Below are 22,783 nucleotides of genomic sequence, written 5' to 3' on the forward strand. Positions count from 1 at the left end.
TAGAATACCACTATTCGAATTCAGATTACGTTTTTGCAAAATTAAAAATTGATAAGACATTGAATAAGAAAAAGTATGCCACAGTTATGGGAGAATATTTTTTAGAAGTAGATGAATTGACCCACAATTATGCATTTAAGAATAATTTGACATGTAAAATGAGAGTGGAAGAGAAAGCATTTTTAGATATGGTTGAAGAGAGAAGAATGGCTTTTAAACGGAAAGAAAAAGTAAAGTATGAAAAATCCAAATATTGGACATTTGATGATGAAAATCTTGATGAAAGAAATGTGAATGTAGCCATAAACATAGATACTCCATTGATAGGGAAATGTTGTATTAGGAGAGACAATACCATGTATGATAATTATTTTGTAGGAGCAAGTCAATGTAAAGACATTTATAGAATTCAAGGGGGTTGGGGATTTAAAGGGGGAAATGGTCCAGTTTTTCCTGGTGTTTATTTCATACGTGGAAATAAGGCTTATTACAGATTACCTGACCACTGGTACGGGACATGTTTTGTGGGTTTGGTCTTTCCTAAAATCTTTCATGTAGATAGATGTAAGAATGGCATCCATCAGATAGGTAAACCTTTAAGTCGTAGAAAAAGAGAGAGTGTTATAGAAATAATAGGTGATATCTTTGGAGCACTGATATCAGCAGTGGGAATATCTTTTCATGCAAATTGAATTCGAAGATTGTCAACAATAGTAGATCGTTTGTCAACAGACACAGCAGGTGGATTCTTAATGGTAAATACTGAAATGATTGCATGAGAACTATGGTAATGCAAAATCGTCTTGCTCTTGATATAATATTAGCAAAAGAAAGAGGAGTTTGTGGAATTTTGAAGGTACAGCATTGCTGCACCTACATTCCAGACAAAAGTCAAAACATTGAAACGTACATTACAAATATAACAGAGTTGCATAGAGAAATTGAACCATTGGAGGTTGATGGTATTCTTGAACGGCTTGGGAGAAGTTTTACAGCAGTTAAACATTACTTTCAAGTAATAGGAAGTTCAATTATAGGTAAAATATTAATTTCAGTAACAGTAATAGTACTAGTAGTCTTAATGATACGATTATGTTGCACATACAGAAAAAATGAATGTTAAACAGTCATTAAAGAAGATAATCCAAGAAAAACAAAAGAGAGAGAGAGAAAAAGGTGATATAGAAATGGAAGAGTTCCGAGAAAAGATTTTTAAAGAGACCAGAAAAAAGGATACTAAAGTATAGATCTATACTAATCTGAAGAATTTGAAACATGTTCTGATAAAATTTGCAAAATTTTGGGAGATATTTGGTGATAAATCAACAAAGGGGGGAGTTGATGGAGCAAGGTGGAGAAACAAAATGTTGTGTACCCTTTTGAAATCACACTTCCATAATCAAGACTTGAACTAATTGAATGACATGTGAAACTAACCAACCTAGAACAAAAGTTGCACCTACACAGACACACGTGGGAACTAATTGTGCTTATGTTGCAATCTTAATTAACTAATTATGTGATTCTGTTGTGTCCTAAATTAATAAGCAGCTTTGGGATAACGGAATGCGGCATTAATGTGCTTTTGTTTATGTATTTTGTGGCAAAATCCGAAGGATAAGTGAGTATAATATGCATAAATGTGGCTATTTCGCTAGGTAATTACTAATAGGGAAAACCTTAGAAAGGGGGGAGGTACACAGAAGGGCTAAAATTCTTAATTATCATTCATTTGTGTTTGTTTCTATGACAGTTCCTAATTTTGACTTGTGAGGCCTAGCAGAAAATGGAGTCACTCGATTACTGTGGTCATAAAAGAAATACGCATGCGCGAATAGAATGTGAGTCCGAATGCGAGCTGTTTGTGCCTGGAGTGAACACAGTTCAAGGACAGTGTAGCCTGGAAGTATAGATGACTGCCAAAAAGATTAGCACAATGGTTCAGAACGTGAGAAGATCCTGCGAAGTTACAAATGGATAACAGGACTGGGCCGGACATTGCCCAAAACAATGGGCCGATTAAAAACTAGCTTACGGATGGAAACATAATATTATAATGATGGGATGATGCTCATCCAGCTACAAAAAACCCACAGAGACAGGACGACCACAGAGACAAGTCACAAAAAAAACGACTTGATAGTTAACATTTCTAGTAGGAAACTAACTACAGAAGAAGAGAGAGTTCTCAATAAAGGGACATCTTTGTACCGACTTACGTATCAAACGGTTTAGAAACAGAGGTTGCTCTCTTTAAATTTCTACGTAAATTAAGACTGAAATTGTTTTTTTCTACCACAATGATGGACGGAACCACTAGGACTCAAGAAAAATTTAAACCTAAAAGCAAATTTATGTCCCCCATCTCACACAAAATATTGGATAACTTCGAAACTCTGGTGAAAAAAGACTTAGAGGCAATCAAATATGAAACACCCAAGAAACAAAACCTATCTAAAAAACAAAAAAGAATTTTAAATGACCTCAAACAAGACACATCTATCACATTCCAACCGGCGGACAAGGGTGGCGCACTAGTGATGATGGACACTTCCTTCTATGATCAGAAAGTAGACGAGCACGTCTTGGACACCGAGACATATATACAATTGGACCAGGACCCCACTGAAGAATTCAGTAAGACATTGGATGCAATTATCATTCAAGCCGAAAATTCAGGTGTCATCAATACTAACACTGGCCGCTACCTCAGAACAAACACGCTGCAAGTGCCACATATATATATGTTGCCCAAGATACATAAAAGCATCAACGATCCACCTTTTAGACCCATCGTGGCAGGATGTGGTTCTATCCATGAACCTGTAGGTCGCTACATTGATCATCATTTACAACCATTGGTTCAAACATGGAACACATACCTGAAAGACAGTACGGATTGCTTACTGAAATTGAGAGAAGTCAATGACCTCATCGGGGAAACCACACTATTGTGCACCATTGATGTGGTTGCACTTTATACCTCAATAGCACACACAGAGGGCTTGGAAGCCATTGAGTGGAGATTGCTACAATCAGACCTTGACCATCAATTGGGAATTTTTTTGTTAGAACTTTTGCATTTTTCTCTGTACCACAGTTACTTTTCTTGGAAATCTAAGTTCTTTTTGCAAAAAACTGGAACATCCATGGGATTTTCAGGGGCACCAGCATACGCTAACACCTTTATGGCGCATTTTGAGCAACAATTCATCCTATCTAACACTAGGTGGACGAAAAATGTAATCCTGTTTCTACGATTCATCGACGACATTCTGATAATCTGGAGAGGAACAAAGAGAGAGCTGGAAGAACGTATCAGAGAACTTAATGACTGTAACCCGAGGATACAATTCACTTACAACATCCAGGAACAAATGATACACTTCTTGGACATTAAAATAAGCAAATCACCAGAAGGTATCACAACCACTGTCTTCCACAAACCTACGGATGTAAATAATGCGCTACATTATACGAGCGCCCACCCTAAAAACCTGAAAGATCACCTACCCACATCCCAACTTATAAGGATTAAACGGATTTCTTCAGATCCAATCAGATGCAACAACTTGAATGAAGAACAAGTAGAAAAATACATTGATAGAGGTTACCCAACAGAAATATTAGAAACCGCAGTGCAAAAGGTTTCTAGGATGGACAGAAACACCCTATTGAGAAAGACAGAAAAATCCTCGAATGATCGAATAGTATTTGTTATGAAACATTCTACACAGTCGCAAAGGATAAAACAGATTCTTAGAAAACGTTGGGAAATGATAGCCAACTATCCAGACTTTGTCAATCTATTCAAGAATTTCCCAATCATAGCACACACAAGATCGAAAAACATCAGAGAAATACTGAAGAATCCTCAGCAGCACCCAAAGACTAACTACAAAGGCATGAGGAAATGCTACAATTGCGGACAATGCAATAATGTAATGGTGAGCAAAGAATTCACACATCCCTACACTGGAAAAGCAATTCGATTAAAACATAGTGGAGACTGTAACACTATAGGGGTAATCTATGCTATACTTTGTCCATGCGGACTCACCTATGTGGGTAGAACGTCTCGAAAAATTAAGACTCGAATTATCGAGCACAAGAGTACCATACGCAACAGGGCTACAACATCCTGTTTAGCCACACATTGGACTAAGTCAAGTCACACCATACCACAACTCAGATTCACTATCTTAGAAGTGGTAGAGAAACACAAGGGCGTAGACCACAATGTAGCTTTGGCTCGGAGAGAGACATTTTGGATAAAAAAACTTGGCACTCTCACACCAGGTGGGCTCAATGATCAGTATGAGATGGTATGCTTCTTATGAAAATTATATGGCTATTGTTGACACCTAATCACATTAGTGTTGATTTTACAATTATGACTCTTACACCTTATGAAGCATTTTTTATACATTCCTCTTCTGTATTGTAAAGGATTGACACTACATCCCGCCACTTTTCTTACAATGACCGTTCTAGACCTATCACTGTTTTATATATATATATTGCACTGATAATACCTACCTAACCAAGGACCCTCACATTTTTATTTACTGTTCTTCCGTGTCACTCACACTAACATTATTCCTAATTTTATTAAACCCTCAATATTTAATTTTCGTAAGTGTCATTCACATTTATATTATTTCCAGTCTTACTAAACCCTTAATAGGTTTGCAGGATCGACAGTACACCCTTTCCCTTTTTTCCTTGTTCGTTTTTTCAGGTAGCAGTATCCGATGTCACACAGATCATTTATTTGTTATAGGACCCGCGTATTTTTTAGACGTTATTGTACCATTACCATTTTTTATCTAACACTTAATCCAGATACTTTTAGTTGTATCGCAGTCATGCATCGGGCAGTCCCTCTACATCACGCTCTAGTACTTAAGATGTAGCGCTGAACCGGATGTTTACACTGGAAACAGTCGGGATGTCAGAGGTCACGGAACGCTAGCGCAAGCAAGGTAGGGTCTCGCGCCTTCATGGCGTTTGGCTGAAACATGGCTACACGTAGAATGAAGACGGGGAGATTTCACTATTCCCCTTCTTTTCCTTGAACCAGGTGAGGATTCCCACATTAAGAACTATTGTTTATGATCGGCAACGTAGTTGCGGTAAGTTATCAACCCGCTTCCTCTTCAGCTTCCATAAACCACGTAGAACAGCACCGTCATTGATGGCTCCTTCTATATATTTTTTTAATAGTTTTGAACCTGATTACTGTGGAGGACTCACTTAGACTCGCTTACAACATATAAGAACCAGTTAGTAATCGGCATTGGAGGCTTTTTGGTAAGATATTAACCTCGCTTCTTTCACCATTCGTGCAATTCACGGAGAGCTGATTTGTCATTAACTCTTTTCCCCATAATTTATTACAGTTTCGGTCCTGATCACAATTCATGACCCTCTTAGATCCGTTCACACGGTCTTAAGCATCATTCAGGTACATTGACCGCAGTTTAAGCACTGAGCATCAACCCTGGATATGCATGAAGGCACTTATCATTTTTACTGTTAGTATCTTTTTACACAAGGGTGCAAGCACTTTTCCTTACTATTCTCACACATTTTCAAGTTTCATTTTGAACCACACATGTCCTTATACCGCATGTTCCACTCGGGAATTAGTGTTAATTCTATATCTCAAATGTACAAATCTTCATGTTCGATAGGAATACAACCATTCTTTATTAATTTTACAGTGCCCGTTAACGGAACTGATGTGCATGACACAGATAAACAAAGTACGGATTTGTCTCTGCTTTCAAAAATTACCCTGAGGAAGGGTCGGACATGACCCGAAATGCATTGGGAAATGTTTGAGTTTTTTGGTTTACTGCATTGATTTATTTTCGTATATAGAGAACAATTTGATTGCTTAATTGATATCACGTCTTTACGAATCCATGTATTGAAAGACTGTGCTGAAATGTTATGAAACAATGGTTAACCAAAAAAGCTTTAATTTTACAGAAAACAATGTTATTGCATCATTTCTGTTGTAAAATATTTGAATAAATTCTACTACGGACTTATACTATTGAAACCTTAGGGACTAGGAGTGAGCTCCCAGTTCAGACCTAGCTTATGCTAGGCCTCTACATAGCATGATGCTCATCCACCCAGAAATTGTCCAATCAGAACTCGAATTTAATCTGAAAGTTACTTTTTTAGATAGATAGGGTAAGTGAAAAAGGTATAAAAAGTGCTGATAATATTGAAGAAAAAACTTCCTTTCGATTTCCACCAGAAATGCTGTCGGAATGCTAATTTTCCTGAGTTGTAAGACTTTGAATAATTTTTCTATTTCTTTGAGCGAGATCTAAACTTTAGGTGAGGTTATTAGTCAGGGAAGTTAGGGAGGTAGGAGAGAATTAATTTTGGGAACTATCTGTCCCTTGCTAATACTTGCATTTCTGAAATTTAAATAAAATGTCTATTTCTGAACTTTCCTCATTAAATGGAATTAACTGTTTTTAAATAAAATCCATATTTTCCTTTTTAAAATGTCGTTTTAAGTAAAGAAATAAATAAAGTGAATAAACTTTGAGACATGTTGAAATTTGCTTTTAATAAAAATTAGATAAATGAAGAATTAAGCTGGTCTTGAGTTTTCCTACGCCTAATTTTTTACTAGCAGATTCGTCGACCACAGTGGCGGCGTGTCTAAATAAATGTTTTGTTAAATAAAAACCAAGGTAAACTCATTCAAACTGCAGGTGTAAATAGAATAAATATTCTGTTATAAGTTTAAGACACCCGCTATGATACAGCAGCTCTCCTTTGAATCTCACCGATCAATGAGGTAGGATGAAAGAGTTTTTGTGAGTGACTAGCAGTGTTATGGGCCCCAAATGAGTAAATGTATGATTTAGTGCTTCAGGGAAAGGTGACATGGTATTAAAATTTTATTTCCGGAGTAGCGCTGCATCAATGACACCATCAGATGAGTAGTTTCCATTGGTTGGAAGACTTAGACACCTACTAATTTTCAATACATTATTGTGTGTTTTTATATTATAATAAGTGTTAATGGTTAGGGAGAAGGAAGAGATTCCTTATAAAACTACTATGGGAGAGTTGCTCTTTTACAACCGTGCCCTTTGTTACTGACACCTATTGCTAAAGGTGTCTTTATTTTTTCATTATCCTGATTTCTCTGATCAATGCTAGTGCAACGATCATAACTCTATCACTGATATTCTGACTGTTGCTACTGCAGCTGTGGGGAACTCAGCTTAGTTTCCAGAACAACTCTTTATGGGAAGTTCAAGACACTATCTATGCTCCCAAAATCTTGCTCTTTTCTAGAAGGAACTCTTTATGGGTCCTACTTTAGGGTAGATTAGGCTCTTTAGCTAGTAAGTGACAATCTTCTTTTTGGAAAACTCTGTATTGATTTATGTTGTTACTAATCAACCTTTTACTTGAAAATTCTGTAAATTGGACTAATCTGAATAAAGATGGCAAAATCATACTAATGCTTTAAAATAAATAAAGGTTTTGAAAACATCCTCAACTTTTCATCATTGACTGACTATTAAGGATCTGGCAGTTGATTATGTATACATGACTTATGTTTTCGTTCCAGCTCCATTCGAAACACACTGGCGAGGGTCCATCCGACCTGTCAAGCGCCATTTGGATTTCCAAAGGTTGAATCTGTAAGTTGGGGTATTTAATCCTAAATACCATTTGGCCAATCCTTTAGGCGCTAACATAGCCATTGTGCTCCCTTGATAAAGGGATAGTTCAGACCCAAAAATGTCAGCCATGAATGAGGACAATGGAGAGTTTTAAGTCATAGAAACAGGGCATATCTTGTGAGGAGGGAAAGTGTCTGGATGAGAGTGCAGCTCATCCGAGAAGGGAATGTATGCATACAGAAGCAGGTCTGGGGTTGAACAGCTGTGCTGTGTCAAATTGACTTTTTTACACAAACCAGCCCCACATTTTTCCAATCACTAATGGACATGAAACTGATTTTAGACTACCACTAGTCCACCAGCTAAGCATGGCATATAAATGAATTCAAATGTACACTCTGTTCATGTGCAGCCATCCCATTATCTCGTACTATTGGTCAAGCAGAAAGCACATGTTACAGAAAGTACATTTGTTCAGCATTCTTATTTGTGGTAAAATCCCATGATCCCTTGGATTCAAAAGCCTTTCGAAGTGTTTGCTCAGATAGCCTAACCCCTGGCAATGCAGAAAGACCATAAACAAATTGCAGATCATACAAGTATTCACAGTTCTGCAAAAAGTTAATGTGTGATTAATTTTCAGTTGTACAATTGATAAAAAGATCTCTGACAGACTAAACCTCTCCAAGCTTCCACCACCAAAAAAAATTGTAAATATTGTAGTAGAGTATACGACTGATCCTAGATGTTGCCTGCACTTTCCAGCATTTCAAATCGTGACTGACTGGGCCTACGTCTGCAGATCACAGGATATGACTTGTTGAATTTTCAAGTATCCAAGTGCTAGATTAAATGGCCAAATCGTGTACATACAGCCTCACCAGTTTAAGTTTTAGAATGTGTCTTATCAGCTCAAGAGAATAGGAATAGGGGGCCCGATGTAGGTAAATCCCATTTACCGATTTAGAAATACCGAATCTTACCGAATCGGTATTTCAAAATCGGTAAATGGGATGTAGGTCCCAACATCTGGATTCGTTACCGAATCCTTAACAATTCTTTAATTACCGATTCGGTAAATACCGAATCGGTAATGCCCATTCATTCCTATGGGCTTTGAAGCCCATAGGAATGATTAGGCATTACCGATTCGGTATTTACCGAATCGGTAATTAAAGAATTCACAAGGGTGCAGGGGTTGTCACTTTGACACCCTCTAGCACCCCCAAAACGGGCATGTGTGCAATGTGGCACACAGACATGCCCTAAGGGCACGTCTGTCTGTCACATGGCACATGTGTACATGCACAGATGTGCATGTACACAGGAATCGGTATTTTACCATGGATTTGTATTCCATGGTAAAATACCGATTCTGTAAGCCATGTGCCAAAGGTAACATTTCTACCTACATTGCTTTTTCGGTAATTTTAACGAATCGGTAAATATTACCGAATCGGTAATTATTTTACCGATTCGGTACATATTACCGAATCGGTAAATATACCGATTCGGTAATGATACCGATTCGGTAAAATTACCGAAAATGTGCCCCTACATCTCGGTAGCCCTTTACCGATCGGAAACGGCCGAAAATCGGTATTTTCGGCCGATTCGGATGGGTAAAGGGCTACCTACATCGGGCCCTTAGTTCCGAGCCCTCCGTTCATTTTAAGCAGAAACTGTAATGCTATTTAGAAGGACTGTTTACGTTAGTTCATATAGTTTGTAGATATTTTACTCAAGTAACTGCACTAATGGGGAGACACAGGGTTAATGCTATTTTCTTAGTGCATTAGTGCATTTTGTGCTAAGAAAATAGCACAGTTGTCGAGTCCAGCGCTATAGAAGAAAACAAAATAAAATAAAATAAATAAGTGGTAGCCTGCAGCCCCTCAGTCTCTCTTAGTTTGTTGATCCTGTGCTCCTGCAATATGATTTTTCTCCAAATTACTCTTAATTACTCAAGCTGACATAATCATGTAATTTGGGCAATTTAGCATCAAAAGAGTAATGCATAGTACCCGAATTAACTCGGATTACTCCGGTTTACTTAGCATTTCTTCTGGGCTTAATTCTTTTGGTATCAATGTACTGTCTGACTACGCATTTCTTTACTTTCTCTGTCCTATCATGAACTTGATCTGTTAATTATAGCCTTATAATTGTTCCAGGGATGTGCTGTTACTCGTTTCCACCGCTACCGTTGTAAAATTTTTTTTTTATGTACTTATTTCTTGTATACTTTTTATGTTGATATATCTAAACTCGTTTCTATTGTTTTACTAAATTCCCCTTTCCCTTAGTGATGCTCCAGGATGATTTACATGCTATATAAAATGTTCAATAAAGATATATAAATATCCCAAGCGTTCCAGGGATTTATATGTAAATAAAAGTGTACAGTACATTGATAAGAAAGGTGCCTAAGAGTCAAGGAAAACATTACGACTCCAAGGTGCAATGATAGATTTCAGATTTCATGATGTGTAAGGTCTGTGGGATAGCTGGGTGTGGATGGGGTGTAGGCATACGTGAGTAGCAATCATTGGTGGTGGAATGAGACAGCTCTGATGTTAGTAGGTGATAGTGTCTGTCAGTGACTGCGATGCATGTGCTCGCTCAAGACTGATGAATGTTGTGTCACTGAAATCTGTGTGCGGAGTCTGAGGTCTAGTTTGTGAGGCAGAACAAGTGATCTTGCATGTGGTCAAGGAGGATTAGATAATATGCATTGACCGCCAGCGTGCATATTTGGTTGTTTAGGGGAAGGTTCTTGTGCGTATGTGGTAATCCTTGTCTTTTACACCCAGTCCAAGTTGTGATGTTCTTCTTGGATGGACAGTCTTCGATTAATCTGAATGAGTATGGGGCTGAAAATGCTGCTGGCACTTTAGTACAGACTAGTTCTTCATGGTTTCCCTGAATGTCAGGTTGTCACTAGGTAGTGGGTTCCAGAGAGGCTCAGTTCAACCAGGACCACAAATCTTTTTCAACGCTAGTTAAGAGTTGAGCAATCGCTTTTCTCCTTGCTCAGGAGAAAGGTGGGGAAATTGTTTTAGAGGAATTTTGGTGCCCTTTGTGTAATACGAAGTGGTTTATGCACAAGGATGTTTGTCCTGAAGAAGAGAGCTCCAAATTTAATAGATTCAGTACAACAACTTTGACGCATTCTGTTGGTTAAATAAAAGGACGCAGTGACTCCCACACAAAGGCCCACATGCATCAAGCATTTTTGGAGTCGCAAACGGTGCGATTCCTTAAAATCGGCCGTTTGCGATTTTGGAATGCATCAAGCATTTTTAGAAATCGCAACATTTTTGCGATTTCCAAAAATGCGATTGCTTTTAAGAAATCGCAAATTTGCGATTTCTTAAAAGCAATGCATGAATACTTTTGAAATTGCGAATTCGCAATTAGAGGGATAAATTTACCGAGTAGTTGAACTACTCAGTAAATTTGCAAAAAGTGTAATTAACACAGAAAACGCATTTTAAAAGCATTCATGTTACGGACACACATGTCCTTAGGACATGTGTGTGTGCAACATGCTGCGAAAAATACATTTCAGGGGTGCAGGGGGGGTTCATTTGAACCCCCCTCACCACCCTTGAAATGCAATCAGGATTTGCGATTTTGAAATTGCGAATTCGCAATTCCTATTCATTCCTATGGGCCTTTTGGCCCATAGGAATGAATGGGGATTGCGAATTCGCAATTTCAAAATCGCATTTTTTATGCGATTCGGTAGAAATAGCGATTTCTACCGAATTGCATAAATATTTAAAAAATAATCATGCATAGGCTTTTGCGACTTCTAAATTGCGAATCGCTTTTTATCGCAATTTAGAAATCGCAAAAGCCGAGATTGATGCATGTGGGCCAAAGTCCTTGCTCTGAGTTGCATACCTAGAAAAAAATGTAATCAGTCTGGAAATAAGGGTAACTAAACTTAATATTAATTTAAATATATTTACATTTTTAACTAACTAAATAATGTAATTCAATCTAACATTATTTCTTGGGGAGTTTATTTGAACGCCCTACCTTCATTATTTTTTAATCTGAGGGTGTTGCAGTACCAGTGCCTGCCATTTGAGGTGTTGGATTTACTTCTGCTCCTTTTTTGGCAGTAGTAAGCATACACTCATGTTGAGTTCCACCCCCTAATGTATGGGTGAATATATATAAGTGTACACTTTTAAGGAACTTTACATCTGAGGGCGTGATTTACATAGGTGAGCCTACACTTTTGTGTAAGTTTACTATTTTTAGGTATTCGCAAACTACGTGCACAGTTCTATAACTCTCCACTCCCTATACTTATGTGTTCATTCTCTGTCCCAACTAAAGAGTTCCCAGGTGCGGAGAACTCCACACACTCAAGTTTCGGAAGTGTGGAGTCATGAAACTCTGCACATAGTTTGTGAATACCTACAAGTAGTAAACATCCTCAGAAGCATACATTTACCTTTGAGAATCAGGCCCATAAATCGTGACTAGCCCAACGGAGCAAAATTACTTAAAAGTGTAAGAGTAAACTTAAACACGTAGTTTCACTCTTGAGCAGGTGGACCTTTGTGAATAGGTCACATTGTGTGCTATTGTGCATGACAGAAAAAGAGAGAGAGACAGACAAGGAGAGAGAGAGAGTGTTACACGCTGTTGGAAACATTTCAAGGCAGATAAACAACTTGGATAACAATTATTTGGCGAGATGGCAGTCATTGCTTAAACAGTGACTTTAAAGCACTTTTTTTCTAATGCAGTAACCCAGAGACAGCTATCCTTCCACTAGGCTCAGGGAATGGTCTTTCCTGTTATTGAATCCAATTCAGAGGATGGGAGTGAAGTCGAACGAAGAAAGGTAGGAAAGGAAGGAAGAAGGAAAGAAAGGAAGGCAGGGAGGCAGGCAGTCAGTCAGACTGGTGAGAAATAAATAAATGGGTGAAAGCCCGTCCAAGAGCTGGTGTGAGTGTCACAGGCTGATAACCAAGTGGAAATAAAGACATCACCTCCGATTGGGAGGACCTCTGACTTGCTGGAGATAAGACCCTATAAATCAATGCTGGAGAGGGGCAGTGTGGGTCATGTGTGCGCTGGAGCCGTGCCCAGAAAGGAGGCGCTGGGTGGGCTGGTGCGCGAGCCGCCGCCGTGCCTGGGAGGTGCGGGGAGGGCAGGAGCCGTGCCTGCGCAGGGAGTGCTGCACCTGGGGCGGGCAGGGAGTGTGCGGCGCCCGATAAGGGCTGGAGGCAGCGCTGATGTCATGCTGATGTCAGGGGCTGGGCTGGGCCGGGCAGAGCCACCTGTGGGAGGAGGGAGCAGCGCACAGCACAGCACAGCTGCAGAGAGGAGGGAGGGCAGGCGGCACGGTCAGGGGTGGACAGAACCCGCGGGGCAGACGGAGCCGGGGCAAGGACAGTTTATCGGACCTTGGCAAGAGGTTGCAGCGCCTTCTCTCGCTGGGACCCGTACCGTTTCCTCGGACAGCTTCGGCTGAGCTCGGATCGGCTCCAGCCGAGACTGCAGGTAAGAAGAATCGACCCTTTCAGACCACCTTGCAGCCAGGGAATGCCCGTCAGCCCACCTTGCAGGGAATGTCCGTCAACCCACCTTGCAGCCAGGGCATGTCCGTCAGCCCACCTTGCAGGGAATGTCCGTCAACCCACCTTGCAGCCAGGGCATGTCCGTCAGCCCACCTTGCAGGGAATGTCCGTCAACCCACCTTGCAGCCAGGGCATGCCAGTCAGCCCACCTTGCACGGAATGTCTGTCAGCCCACCTTGCAGGGAATGTCCGTCAACCCACCTTGCAGCCAGGGCATGTCCGTCAGCCCACCTTGCACGGAATGTCTGTCAGCCCACCTTGCAGGGAATGTCCGTCAACCCACCTTGCAGCCAGGGCATGTCCGTCAGCCCACCTTGCAGGGAATGTCCGTCAACCCACCTTGCAGCCAGGGCATGTCCGTCAGCCCACCTTGCAGGGAATGTCCGTCAACCCACCTTGCAGCCAGGGCATGCCAGTCAGCCCACCTTGCAGGGAATGCCCGTCAGCCCTTGTCCCCAGAGCTCGAGGCAGGAAGTCACTGCTCAGGAGTCCCGGCCCCAGGTCATAATCTCACTCACAGACAGAGCACACAAAATATCCATGGATACAACAAGCCGACTCTGACTCTCCCTCCACACGACTACTCACAAAATATCAATGCCGGAGGCTCGCCACATCGCCCTGGCACACAAGAGACACGCCGAAGGCTGACCGCAACCCCCAAAACTCACACAAAGCTGATGCTAAGACATGCGACTGGTTGTTGGCTGTAGGTGACTTAGCCAGCACTCCTGGCTTTGCTCCGTAACTTTTAAAAACACTTCTCGTACTTGGACTTTTTTGCTCTGCTGACTTCACCTGTGGTTTGAGGGCAGACTCAGCCAGGTGCTTAACACACGAGAGACATTAGCTGGCGCACGATTCTGCTGCCAAAATCACATGCTGCTCCTCAGAGGCAGACTGCAACAACAACGCGCATAACACTCTCTCCTCTGTCTGTCCCACATTCACCCCCACATTTACGTCTTCTCTTTGCAAGGAGAGAATATATGGGGTGCACCTTTTATTTCATGTATATGGGATCTTTGGAACGTCACAAATCACGGTTCTACCGCCTCAAACCCCAGAAGAAAGGCAGGAAAAAGAAAGTAGCCAGGGGTATTGTAAACTCTGTAGGTGCAGCCTCGCAGGAAGTCCTACCGTGTCAACAGTAGCACCCACGCCCCAGTGTTGGTGGGAGGGGCAAAGATGCAAAATGGTTTGTCTTCTACGTTCACGACATTAAAAAAAACTTCACGAACAAAAAAACTGGCAAGGAAGACACTTAGCGAACCTGTGCAGTGGTGGGAAAAGGTCCCAGACACCGCTGTAGGCTGTGAATCTCTTGGGCAGCGAAATAAAATGGATTTGTCTACGTCACTCATAATAAAAAAAACTGGGAAACGGGAAAACCGCCACCACTTGGCAGCCTGAATGTCTCCTCAGGCCATAGACACATCCATGCACCAACTGATTACCTGTCACAAGAAGTCCGCCCTTCATGGGTGTAATATTCAGCTTCAGCAAATTGTCTGGCCTTTGGCTGTTTCTGCACACCAAATGGGCCTTCTGGCTCAAGCCAGGGTCAGGGTGAGATTATATTTCCTCTTTTACATAATCTGTAAATTTTGTCTGCTTTTGTAAAGGGTGACATTTCTTGACTTCCTCACTGAAAGTATGGGGCGTAGTGATACCCCACTCCAGACGCACAGCTTTCCATTGTGCATAACAGATATGCCGCAAATTGTTCCAATTAAGCCAAAATTTAGACCGGCATGTCGACAACATTAAGGAATTAAGGGAAATTTAGAGTGTCTTGCATGTGACAGGACGATTACGGAAAACATTGAATAAAACGTGATGAAATTCAAATAAAAACTTTGGCTTAATTGGAATCATTTGCGGCATATCTGTTATGCACAACGGAAAGCTGTGCGTCTGGAGTGGGGTGTCACTACGCCCCATACTTTCAGTGATGTATTCTAAACACGTGACATGGGCAGTCCACGATACCGGGCCAGCACGCTTACAAATGGATACCAAAGAACTTTTTGACAAAACTTGGAAATTGGTGTGCACTCTGTCATCTTCTTTTGTAATTTCTTGACTTCCCCCAACTTCACCGAAACAATTTAAAGCTTCCCATCTCAAGTCCCAATCCTGAGCCTGGACATTGTCATAAGTGTAAGATTGGTTGGAAATGCCTTGCATATAGGGGTCATCGCTGTAGAGGCAGTTTTTAAGCGTTTTACCCAGTGGTGCTGGTAGAAGTTTTAGACTGGTCGTGGTGCCTCACACAAAAACAAGTGTAGCAAATGAGCCCTCATTCTGCAGGAGAGTGATAAGGGTGTGGTATCGAACCGATGGTGCCTTTTGGAGCAGACTGTCATAAATATAATACCAGAGCATGGTGTGGGAGCACTGCCATTTGCAGACAGAAACATTTTTTTATTGAAATGTCCACTAAATTTGCACGGGCATGAAGTTTTTCTGATAAAACTACATAGCCCACAAACAACGTGTGTAAATAAGGTTTGAGAATAATTATCATTTGCACATTACTAAGTGTCTTCTTGATTTGTTTGATCCTATTAAAATGTTTGTTTCCATCTCACATCTTAATGAAAAAAACAAGCACTTCATTTGTGCTTTCTTATCTGTCAATATATTTTGAAATATTTGTGTAGTAGGTTCACAGGTATTTCACATGTCGTTAAAAAACAATATCTCACAGCCTTTATGTACTGTCGCGCTTCCTGTACTCCATAAAGATTGTCACATAGTTCCCTTAGAACAAAAAAAATCGCCTCATTTGGTATCAGAGAATGAAAAGTAAACACCAATCTCCTGTTAAAGGAATAAGCAGCAATTTGACAAAAGACAGAGCTAGACATGTGACCTCTGTCTTTGAATGCACAGCAAACCTTAAAGGCATTTGTATTGCTCGTTCACCTTCTGAATTTAGGTATGGTTATTTCTGGGGGTGCTGCAGCGCCCCTACTTCCAGCGCCTATGGTTAAAGTACTGGATGCACACTACCTACGCCGTACCAAGGATGAAGGCTTAAATGTGTGAACAACCATTGACCAGGTGAAAGAAGGGAATTTTCGGACCTTTTTAGAACCTAAGAGAATCCTCTTTGAGTCTCAAGGGGAGGTGCAATCCCTGCACATGGAGAGGTCAGCTACCAGCCTATTTGAACCTTAGCAGGAAGGTGGCGCATTGTGCCAGTGCAGTGGGTGTCAGATGCAGTGGCCAGTGGTCGACCCTGAGAGTAGGTTTGGTTGTTGAACTGTGGACCATGTCACATCTATCCTTCGGGGTAGACATATGTAAGTCAAGCAGTGTGATGTTCAAGTCTATCCGTTACCGAGTGGCTTCTTCGGGAGCCCTGTCTACAAGCTGAAACAGTGTCCAAGTGTAAAGTCACCACAGTCAGCAGACGGGAGAAGTACTTCCTGTAGCTATTTTAGGGGTGGAAGTCATTCTTTGGGACTGAGTTGACTTGGAGGATAAAGTACGGTCCTAGGCAAGCAGCAGCGTTGTAAGAGAGATGCCCCGAGGACGTCCTGGTGGTGCTTATCCAGTATTCACGTCAAGCAGGCGCGGCAGGCAATAACGCAAACTGAAGCCAGAGAGGCATTGCTTCAAGCAGTGCCTTGAGAGGCAATCGTGCCAGCGGGATTGTGCAAGGTATGAGCATTGGAAGGATCAATGGAGGTAACTTCACCCAGGAGTGGGAGAGGCAATAGCGTATGCGAGAGAGACCAGGAGAAGCAATCACGTAAGCAGGAGTGAAAGAGGTAACAGTGAAAGCAGCACTGAGAGAGAATATCAATTTCCTTTCCGTGATAGTGTAAGCAGGCCTAAGAGAAGTAGTATTGCAAGCACCAGTGAGGGAGGCAGTGAAGGACTGAGAAGGGTAATAGCAAAAAGGAAGGAGGACTGACAGAGGTCACATTTCCAGGCAGAGTAAGAGAGGCAATAGTGAAAGCAGGCCTAAGAGAGGAGGTATTGCAAACCCGAGTGAGTGAGGGGGGCAATAGTGAGAGCAGGCCTAAGAGAGGAGGTATTGCAAACCCGAGTGAGTGAGGGGGGCAATAGTGAGAGCAGGCCTAAGCGAGGGAATATTGCAAATACGAGTGGGTAAGGGAAGCAATAGTGAACGCAGGCCTAAGAGAGGAGGTATTGCAAACATGAGTGAGTGAGGGAGGCAATAGTGAGAACAGGCCTAAGAGAGGAGGTATTGCAAACCCGAGTGAGTGAGGGGGGCAATAGTGAGAGCAGGCCTAAGAGAGGAGGTATTGCAAACCCGAGTGAGTGAGGGAGGCAATAGTGAGAGCAGGCCTAAGCGAGGGAATATTGCAAATACGAGTGGGTAAGGGAAGCAATAGTGAACGCAGGCCTAAGAGAGGAGGTATTGCAAACACGAGTGAGTGAGGGAGGCAATAGTGAGAACAGGCCTAAGAGAGGAGGTATTGCAAACCCGAGTGAGTGAGGGGGGCAATAGTGAGAGCAGGCCTAAGAGAGGAGGTATTGCAAACCCGAGTGAGTGAGGGAGGCAATAGTGAGAGCAGGCCTAAGCGAGGGAATATTGCAAATACGAGTGGGTAAGGGAAGCAATAGTGAACGCAGGCCTAAGAGAGGAGGTATTGCAAACACGAGTGAGTGAGGGAGGCAATAGTGAGAACAGGCCTAAGAGAGGAGGTATTGCAAACCTGAGTGAGTGAGGGGGGCAATAGTGAGAGCAGGCCTAAGCGAGGGAATATTGCAAATACGAGTGGGTAAGGGAAGCAATAGTGAACGCAGGCCTAAGAGAGGAGGTATTGCAAACACGAGTGAGTGAGGGAGGCAATAGTGAGAGCAGGCCTAAGAGAGGAGGTATTGCAAACCCGAGTGAGTGAGGGGGGCAATAGTGAGAGCAGGCCTAAGAGAGGAGGTATTGCAAACCCGAGTGAGTGAGGGAGGCAATAGTGAGAGCAGGCCTAAGCGAGGGAATATTGCAAATACGAGTGGGTAAGGGAAGCAATAGTGAACGCAGGCCTAAGAGAGGAGGTATTGCAAACACGAGTGAGTGAGGGAGGCAATAGTGAGAACAGGCCTAAGAGAGGAGGTATTGCAAACCCGAGTGAGTGAGGGGGGCAATAGTGAGAGCAGGCCTAAGAGAGGAGGTATTGCAAACCCGAGTGAGTGAGGGAGGCAATAGTGAGAGCAGGCCTAAGCGAGGGAATATTGCAAATACGAGTGGGTAAGGGAAGCAATAGTGAACGCAGGCCTAAGAGAGGAGGTATTGCAAACACGAGTGAGTGAGGGAGGCAATAGTGAGAACAGGCCTAAGAGAGGAGGTATTGCAAACCCGAGTGAGTGAGGGGGGCAATAGTGAGAGCAGGCCTAAGCGAGGGAATATTGCAAATACGAGTGGGTAAGGGAAGCAATAGTGAACGCAGGCCTAAGAGAGGAGGTATTGCAAACACGAGTGAGTGAGGGAGGCAATAGTGAGAACAGGCCTAAGAGAGGAGGTATTGCAAACCCGAGTGAGTGAAGGGGGCAATAGAGCGTGCAGAACTGAGAGAAGTGACAGCATAAACAGGAGTGAAAGAGATAATATCGCTAGAAGAAGTAAGAGAAATAATAGCATAACCAGAATTGAGAGGTAAGCAGAAAGGATGGAGGCGATAGTGAAAGTGAGACAGAGGGAATATTGCAAGCAGGAGAGAGGGAGGAAGTAGGGCATGCAGAACTGAGAGATCAGATTGTAAACCGGATTGAGAGAAGCAATAGGGAAACAGAACTGAGAAAGGGAAGACCAAAAGCAGGAGTGAAAGAGGTAATATTGCAAGCAGGAGTGAGAGAGACAATAGTGCATGTAGGTCTGAGAGAGGGCATATTGTAGGTGAAGTGATAGATTCAATAGTGAAAACAGCTGAGATGTAAGAGCGTAAACGGATATGAAAGAGGCAATACTACAGACAGGTTTGAAAGATGTGATATTGTAAACAGCAGTGAGAGCCACAGTGGCATGAGCTGCTTCGAGAGTGATAGCTGGGCGCAAGGTCGACAGACATAACGCCTGATTTAAGTCTCACCTCTCTACTGTTTTTCACTAGCATGTCTCGAGTGGACAGTTCGGGGTGTGTGCTTTGGGCGAGGCTGATGCTGCCAATGTGTCAATCAATCAGGCATTTGTAGAGTGCACTACTCACCCGTGAGGGTCTCAAGAGGCTGGGGGAAGGGTGGTTTCGGGCAGCCCCGGTCACCTGAAGAGCCAGGTCTGCAGGTTCCTCCTGAATGCTTGCAGTGTGGGGCTTCGTCTGATGCTGAGGGGGAGTTCGTTCTAGGTCTTGGCCGCGATGTAGGAGAAGGATCTGCCTCCCGTTCTGGCTCTGTGTGGATGCAGCGATCAAATCAGTACTTGAAATGCAAAAATAAAAGTGCAGGCATCCAGTACCAGAGTACACACTTCCTTCTGAGAAGTGATGACACTCGACAATTAAAAGTATTTCTCTCACTCCCCTAATGAAGAAGTGCCGGTGCTCAGCACCTGACAGAACCGGCCCATTTGAAGCACTGGATCTGATCAAATGAACAATTGAATCTCAGAGGCCGGTTGAGTTTTGCTAAAAATCTATGTTCTTTCGTGTTTAACTATATTATTATTATTATTATTATTATTATTGTTACAATTTACAAAATGTTATTGGAATGTTATTGTTTTATCATTGTTATCATTAGAAAAATATATTAATACATTAGAAAAAATTGTTAGCAAATAATAATTGGTAAAACTATATATGATCTACTATACGCATATATAGTTTAGCTCCTATACCGTAAAGGTTAAATCAGATGCATGCTTAATATATTCTGTAACTTAACGCTTAAAAACAAATTCGACGAATAAAAGCAACACTCAGGGACGAGAAAGAAAAGTAAGAAAGTAGGTATGCTACGAAAAAAGGTGTGTGTATGATGTTGCCATATATATATTACCGTGCAGTTAAGGGGAGAAGGGTAGGAGTGTATATATATATATATATATATATATATATATATATATATATATATATATATATATATATATATATATATATATATATATATATATATATATATATATACATATATATATATATATACATATATATATATATATATATATATATATATATATATATATATCACTATTATTGTATTTATTGAATTTATTGATAATGTTTTTCATTTCCAATCTCACTATTATTGCATTTTTATTGAAACCTTTCATTCTGTATCTCAGTATTATATTAGTTATTGCCGGTGCCTTTCATTCTCTATTTTACCATTATTGCATTCGTTGGTGGTGCCTTTCATTCTCCTCCTCACTATTTTTGTATTAAATGGTGGTGATTATCTCACTATAATTACATTGACTATTGGTGGTTTTCATCCTCCTTGTCACTATTATTGCATTCAATGGTGGTCCCTTTAACCTCTGCCTCCACTGGTCTCTTATACCTATTATTGCATTGATTTATGATGCGTTCATCCACCATCTCACTATTTTTGAAACCACTGGCAGGACCTTTCTTTCTGCATCTCACTGTTATAGCATTCATTGGTCATTCTCTATTTCACTGTTACTGCATTCATTAGTGGTGTTTTTTTCTTACTATTACTACATTGATTCAATTCTCCATCCATTATTGCATTCGTTAGTGGCACATTTCATACTCATTCTTTCATTACTGCTGATGCCCTACATTGTCCATCTCACTAATATTGTATTCAATTGTGGCACCTTTCTCTTTCCATCTCACTATTGTTTCATTCATTGTTGGCACATTTCATTATCCTTCTCAGTGTCTTTACATCTATTGCTGGTTCCTCTCATCCTCCATCTCACCAGAGTTGCATACAGTGCTGGTTCCTTTCATCTCCATCTCAATAGTGTTGCATTCATTGGTGGTGATTTCATCCTCCATCTCACCAGTGTTACATTCATTGGTGGTGCTTTCATCCTCCATCTCACCAGCATTGCATTCATTGGTGGTGATTTCATCCTCCATCGCACTAGTGTTACATTCATTGGTGGTGCTTTCATCCTCCAGCTCACCAGTATTACGCTCATTGGTGGTGCTTTCATCCTCCATTTTACCAGTGTTATGTTCATTGGTGTTGCTTTCATCCTCCATCACACTAGTGTTACATTAATTGGTGGGGATTTCACCCTCCATCTCTCTAGTGTTACATTCATTGGTGGTGCTTTCATCCTCTTTCTCAACAGTATGACATTCATTGGTGGTGCTTTAACCCTCCAAACTCATCAGTGTTGCATTCATTGGTGGTGATTTCATCCTCCATCACACTAGTGTTACATTCATTGGTGGTGCTTTCATCCTCTATCTCACCAGTGTTACATTCATTGGTGGTGCTTTCATCCTCCATGTCACCAGTGTTACATTCATTGGCGGTGCTTTCATCCTCCACTGCACTAGTGTTACATTCATTGGTGGTGCTTTCATCCTCCATCGCACTAGTGTTACATTCATTGGTGGTGATTTCATCCTCCATCTCTCTAGTGTTACATTCATTGGTGGTGCTTTCATCCTCCACTGCACTAGTGTTACATTCATTAGTGGTGCTTTCATCCTCCATCTCACCAGTCTTACATTCATTGGTGGTGCGTTCATCCTCCACATCACCAGTGTTACATTCATTGGTGGTGCTTTCAGTCTTCATCTCACCAGTATTACATTCATTGGTGGTGCTTTCATCCTCCATCTCACCAGTGTTACATTCATTGGCGGTGCTTTCATCCTCCTTCTCACTAATGTTACATTCGACAGTGGTCCTTTCATCCTCCATCTCACCAGTGTTACATTCATTGGTGGTGCTTTCATACTCTATATCACCAGTGTTTCATTCATTGGTGGTGCTTTCATCCTACATGTCACCAGTGTTACATTAATTATATCACCAGTGTTTCATTCATTGGTGGTGCTTTCATCCTCCATGTCACCAGTGTTACATTAATTGGTGGTGCTTTCATCCTCCTTCTCATTAATATTACATTTGACAGTGGTTCTTTCATCCTCCATCTCACCAGTGTTACATTAATTGGTGGTGCTTTCATCCTCCATGTCACCAGTGTTACATTCATTGGTGGTGCTTTCATACTTCATCTCACCAGTGTTTCATTCATTGGTGGTGCTTACATCCTCCATCTCACCAGTGTTACATTAATTGGTGGTGCTTTCATGTTCCTTCTCACTAATGTTACGTTCGACAGTGGTGCTTTCATCCTCCATCTCACCAGTGTTACATTCATTGGTGGTGCTTTCATACTCTATATCACCAGTGTTTCATTAATTGGTGGTGTTTTCATCCTCCATGTCACCAGTGTTACCATTATTGGTGGTGCTTTCATCCTCCTTCTCACTAATGTTACATTCAACAGTGGTGCTTTCATCCTCCATCTCACCAGTGTTACATTCATTGGTGGTGCTTTCATACTCTATATCACCAGTGTTTCATTAATTGGTGGTGCTT

The 22,783-nt window shown here is 41.6% G+C and overlaps 1 protein-coding gene across 1 annotated transcript in view; it reads left to right on the plus strand.

Moving 5' to 3' along the window:
- The first annotated feature begins 12,824 nt into the window (after positions 1–12,824).
- GPRC5C (G protein-coupled receptor class C group 5 member C) overlaps positions 12,825–22,783 on the plus strand; it is a 137,481-nt gene continuing 127,522 nt past the window's right edge. Inside the window, exon 1 of the mRNA XM_086931000.1 lies at positions 12,825–13,199. The gene's annotated coding sequence lies outside the window, so the exon portion shown is untranslated. The remainder of the gene's footprint in view (positions 13,200–22,783) is intronic.

This window comes from Lissotriton vulgaris, chromosome 7 (genome assembly GCF_964263255.1).
Source record: "Lissotriton vulgaris chromosome 7, aLisVul1.2, whole genome shotgun sequence".
NCBI lineage: Eukaryota > Metazoa > Chordata > Amphibia > Caudata > Salamandridae > Lissotriton > Lissotriton vulgaris.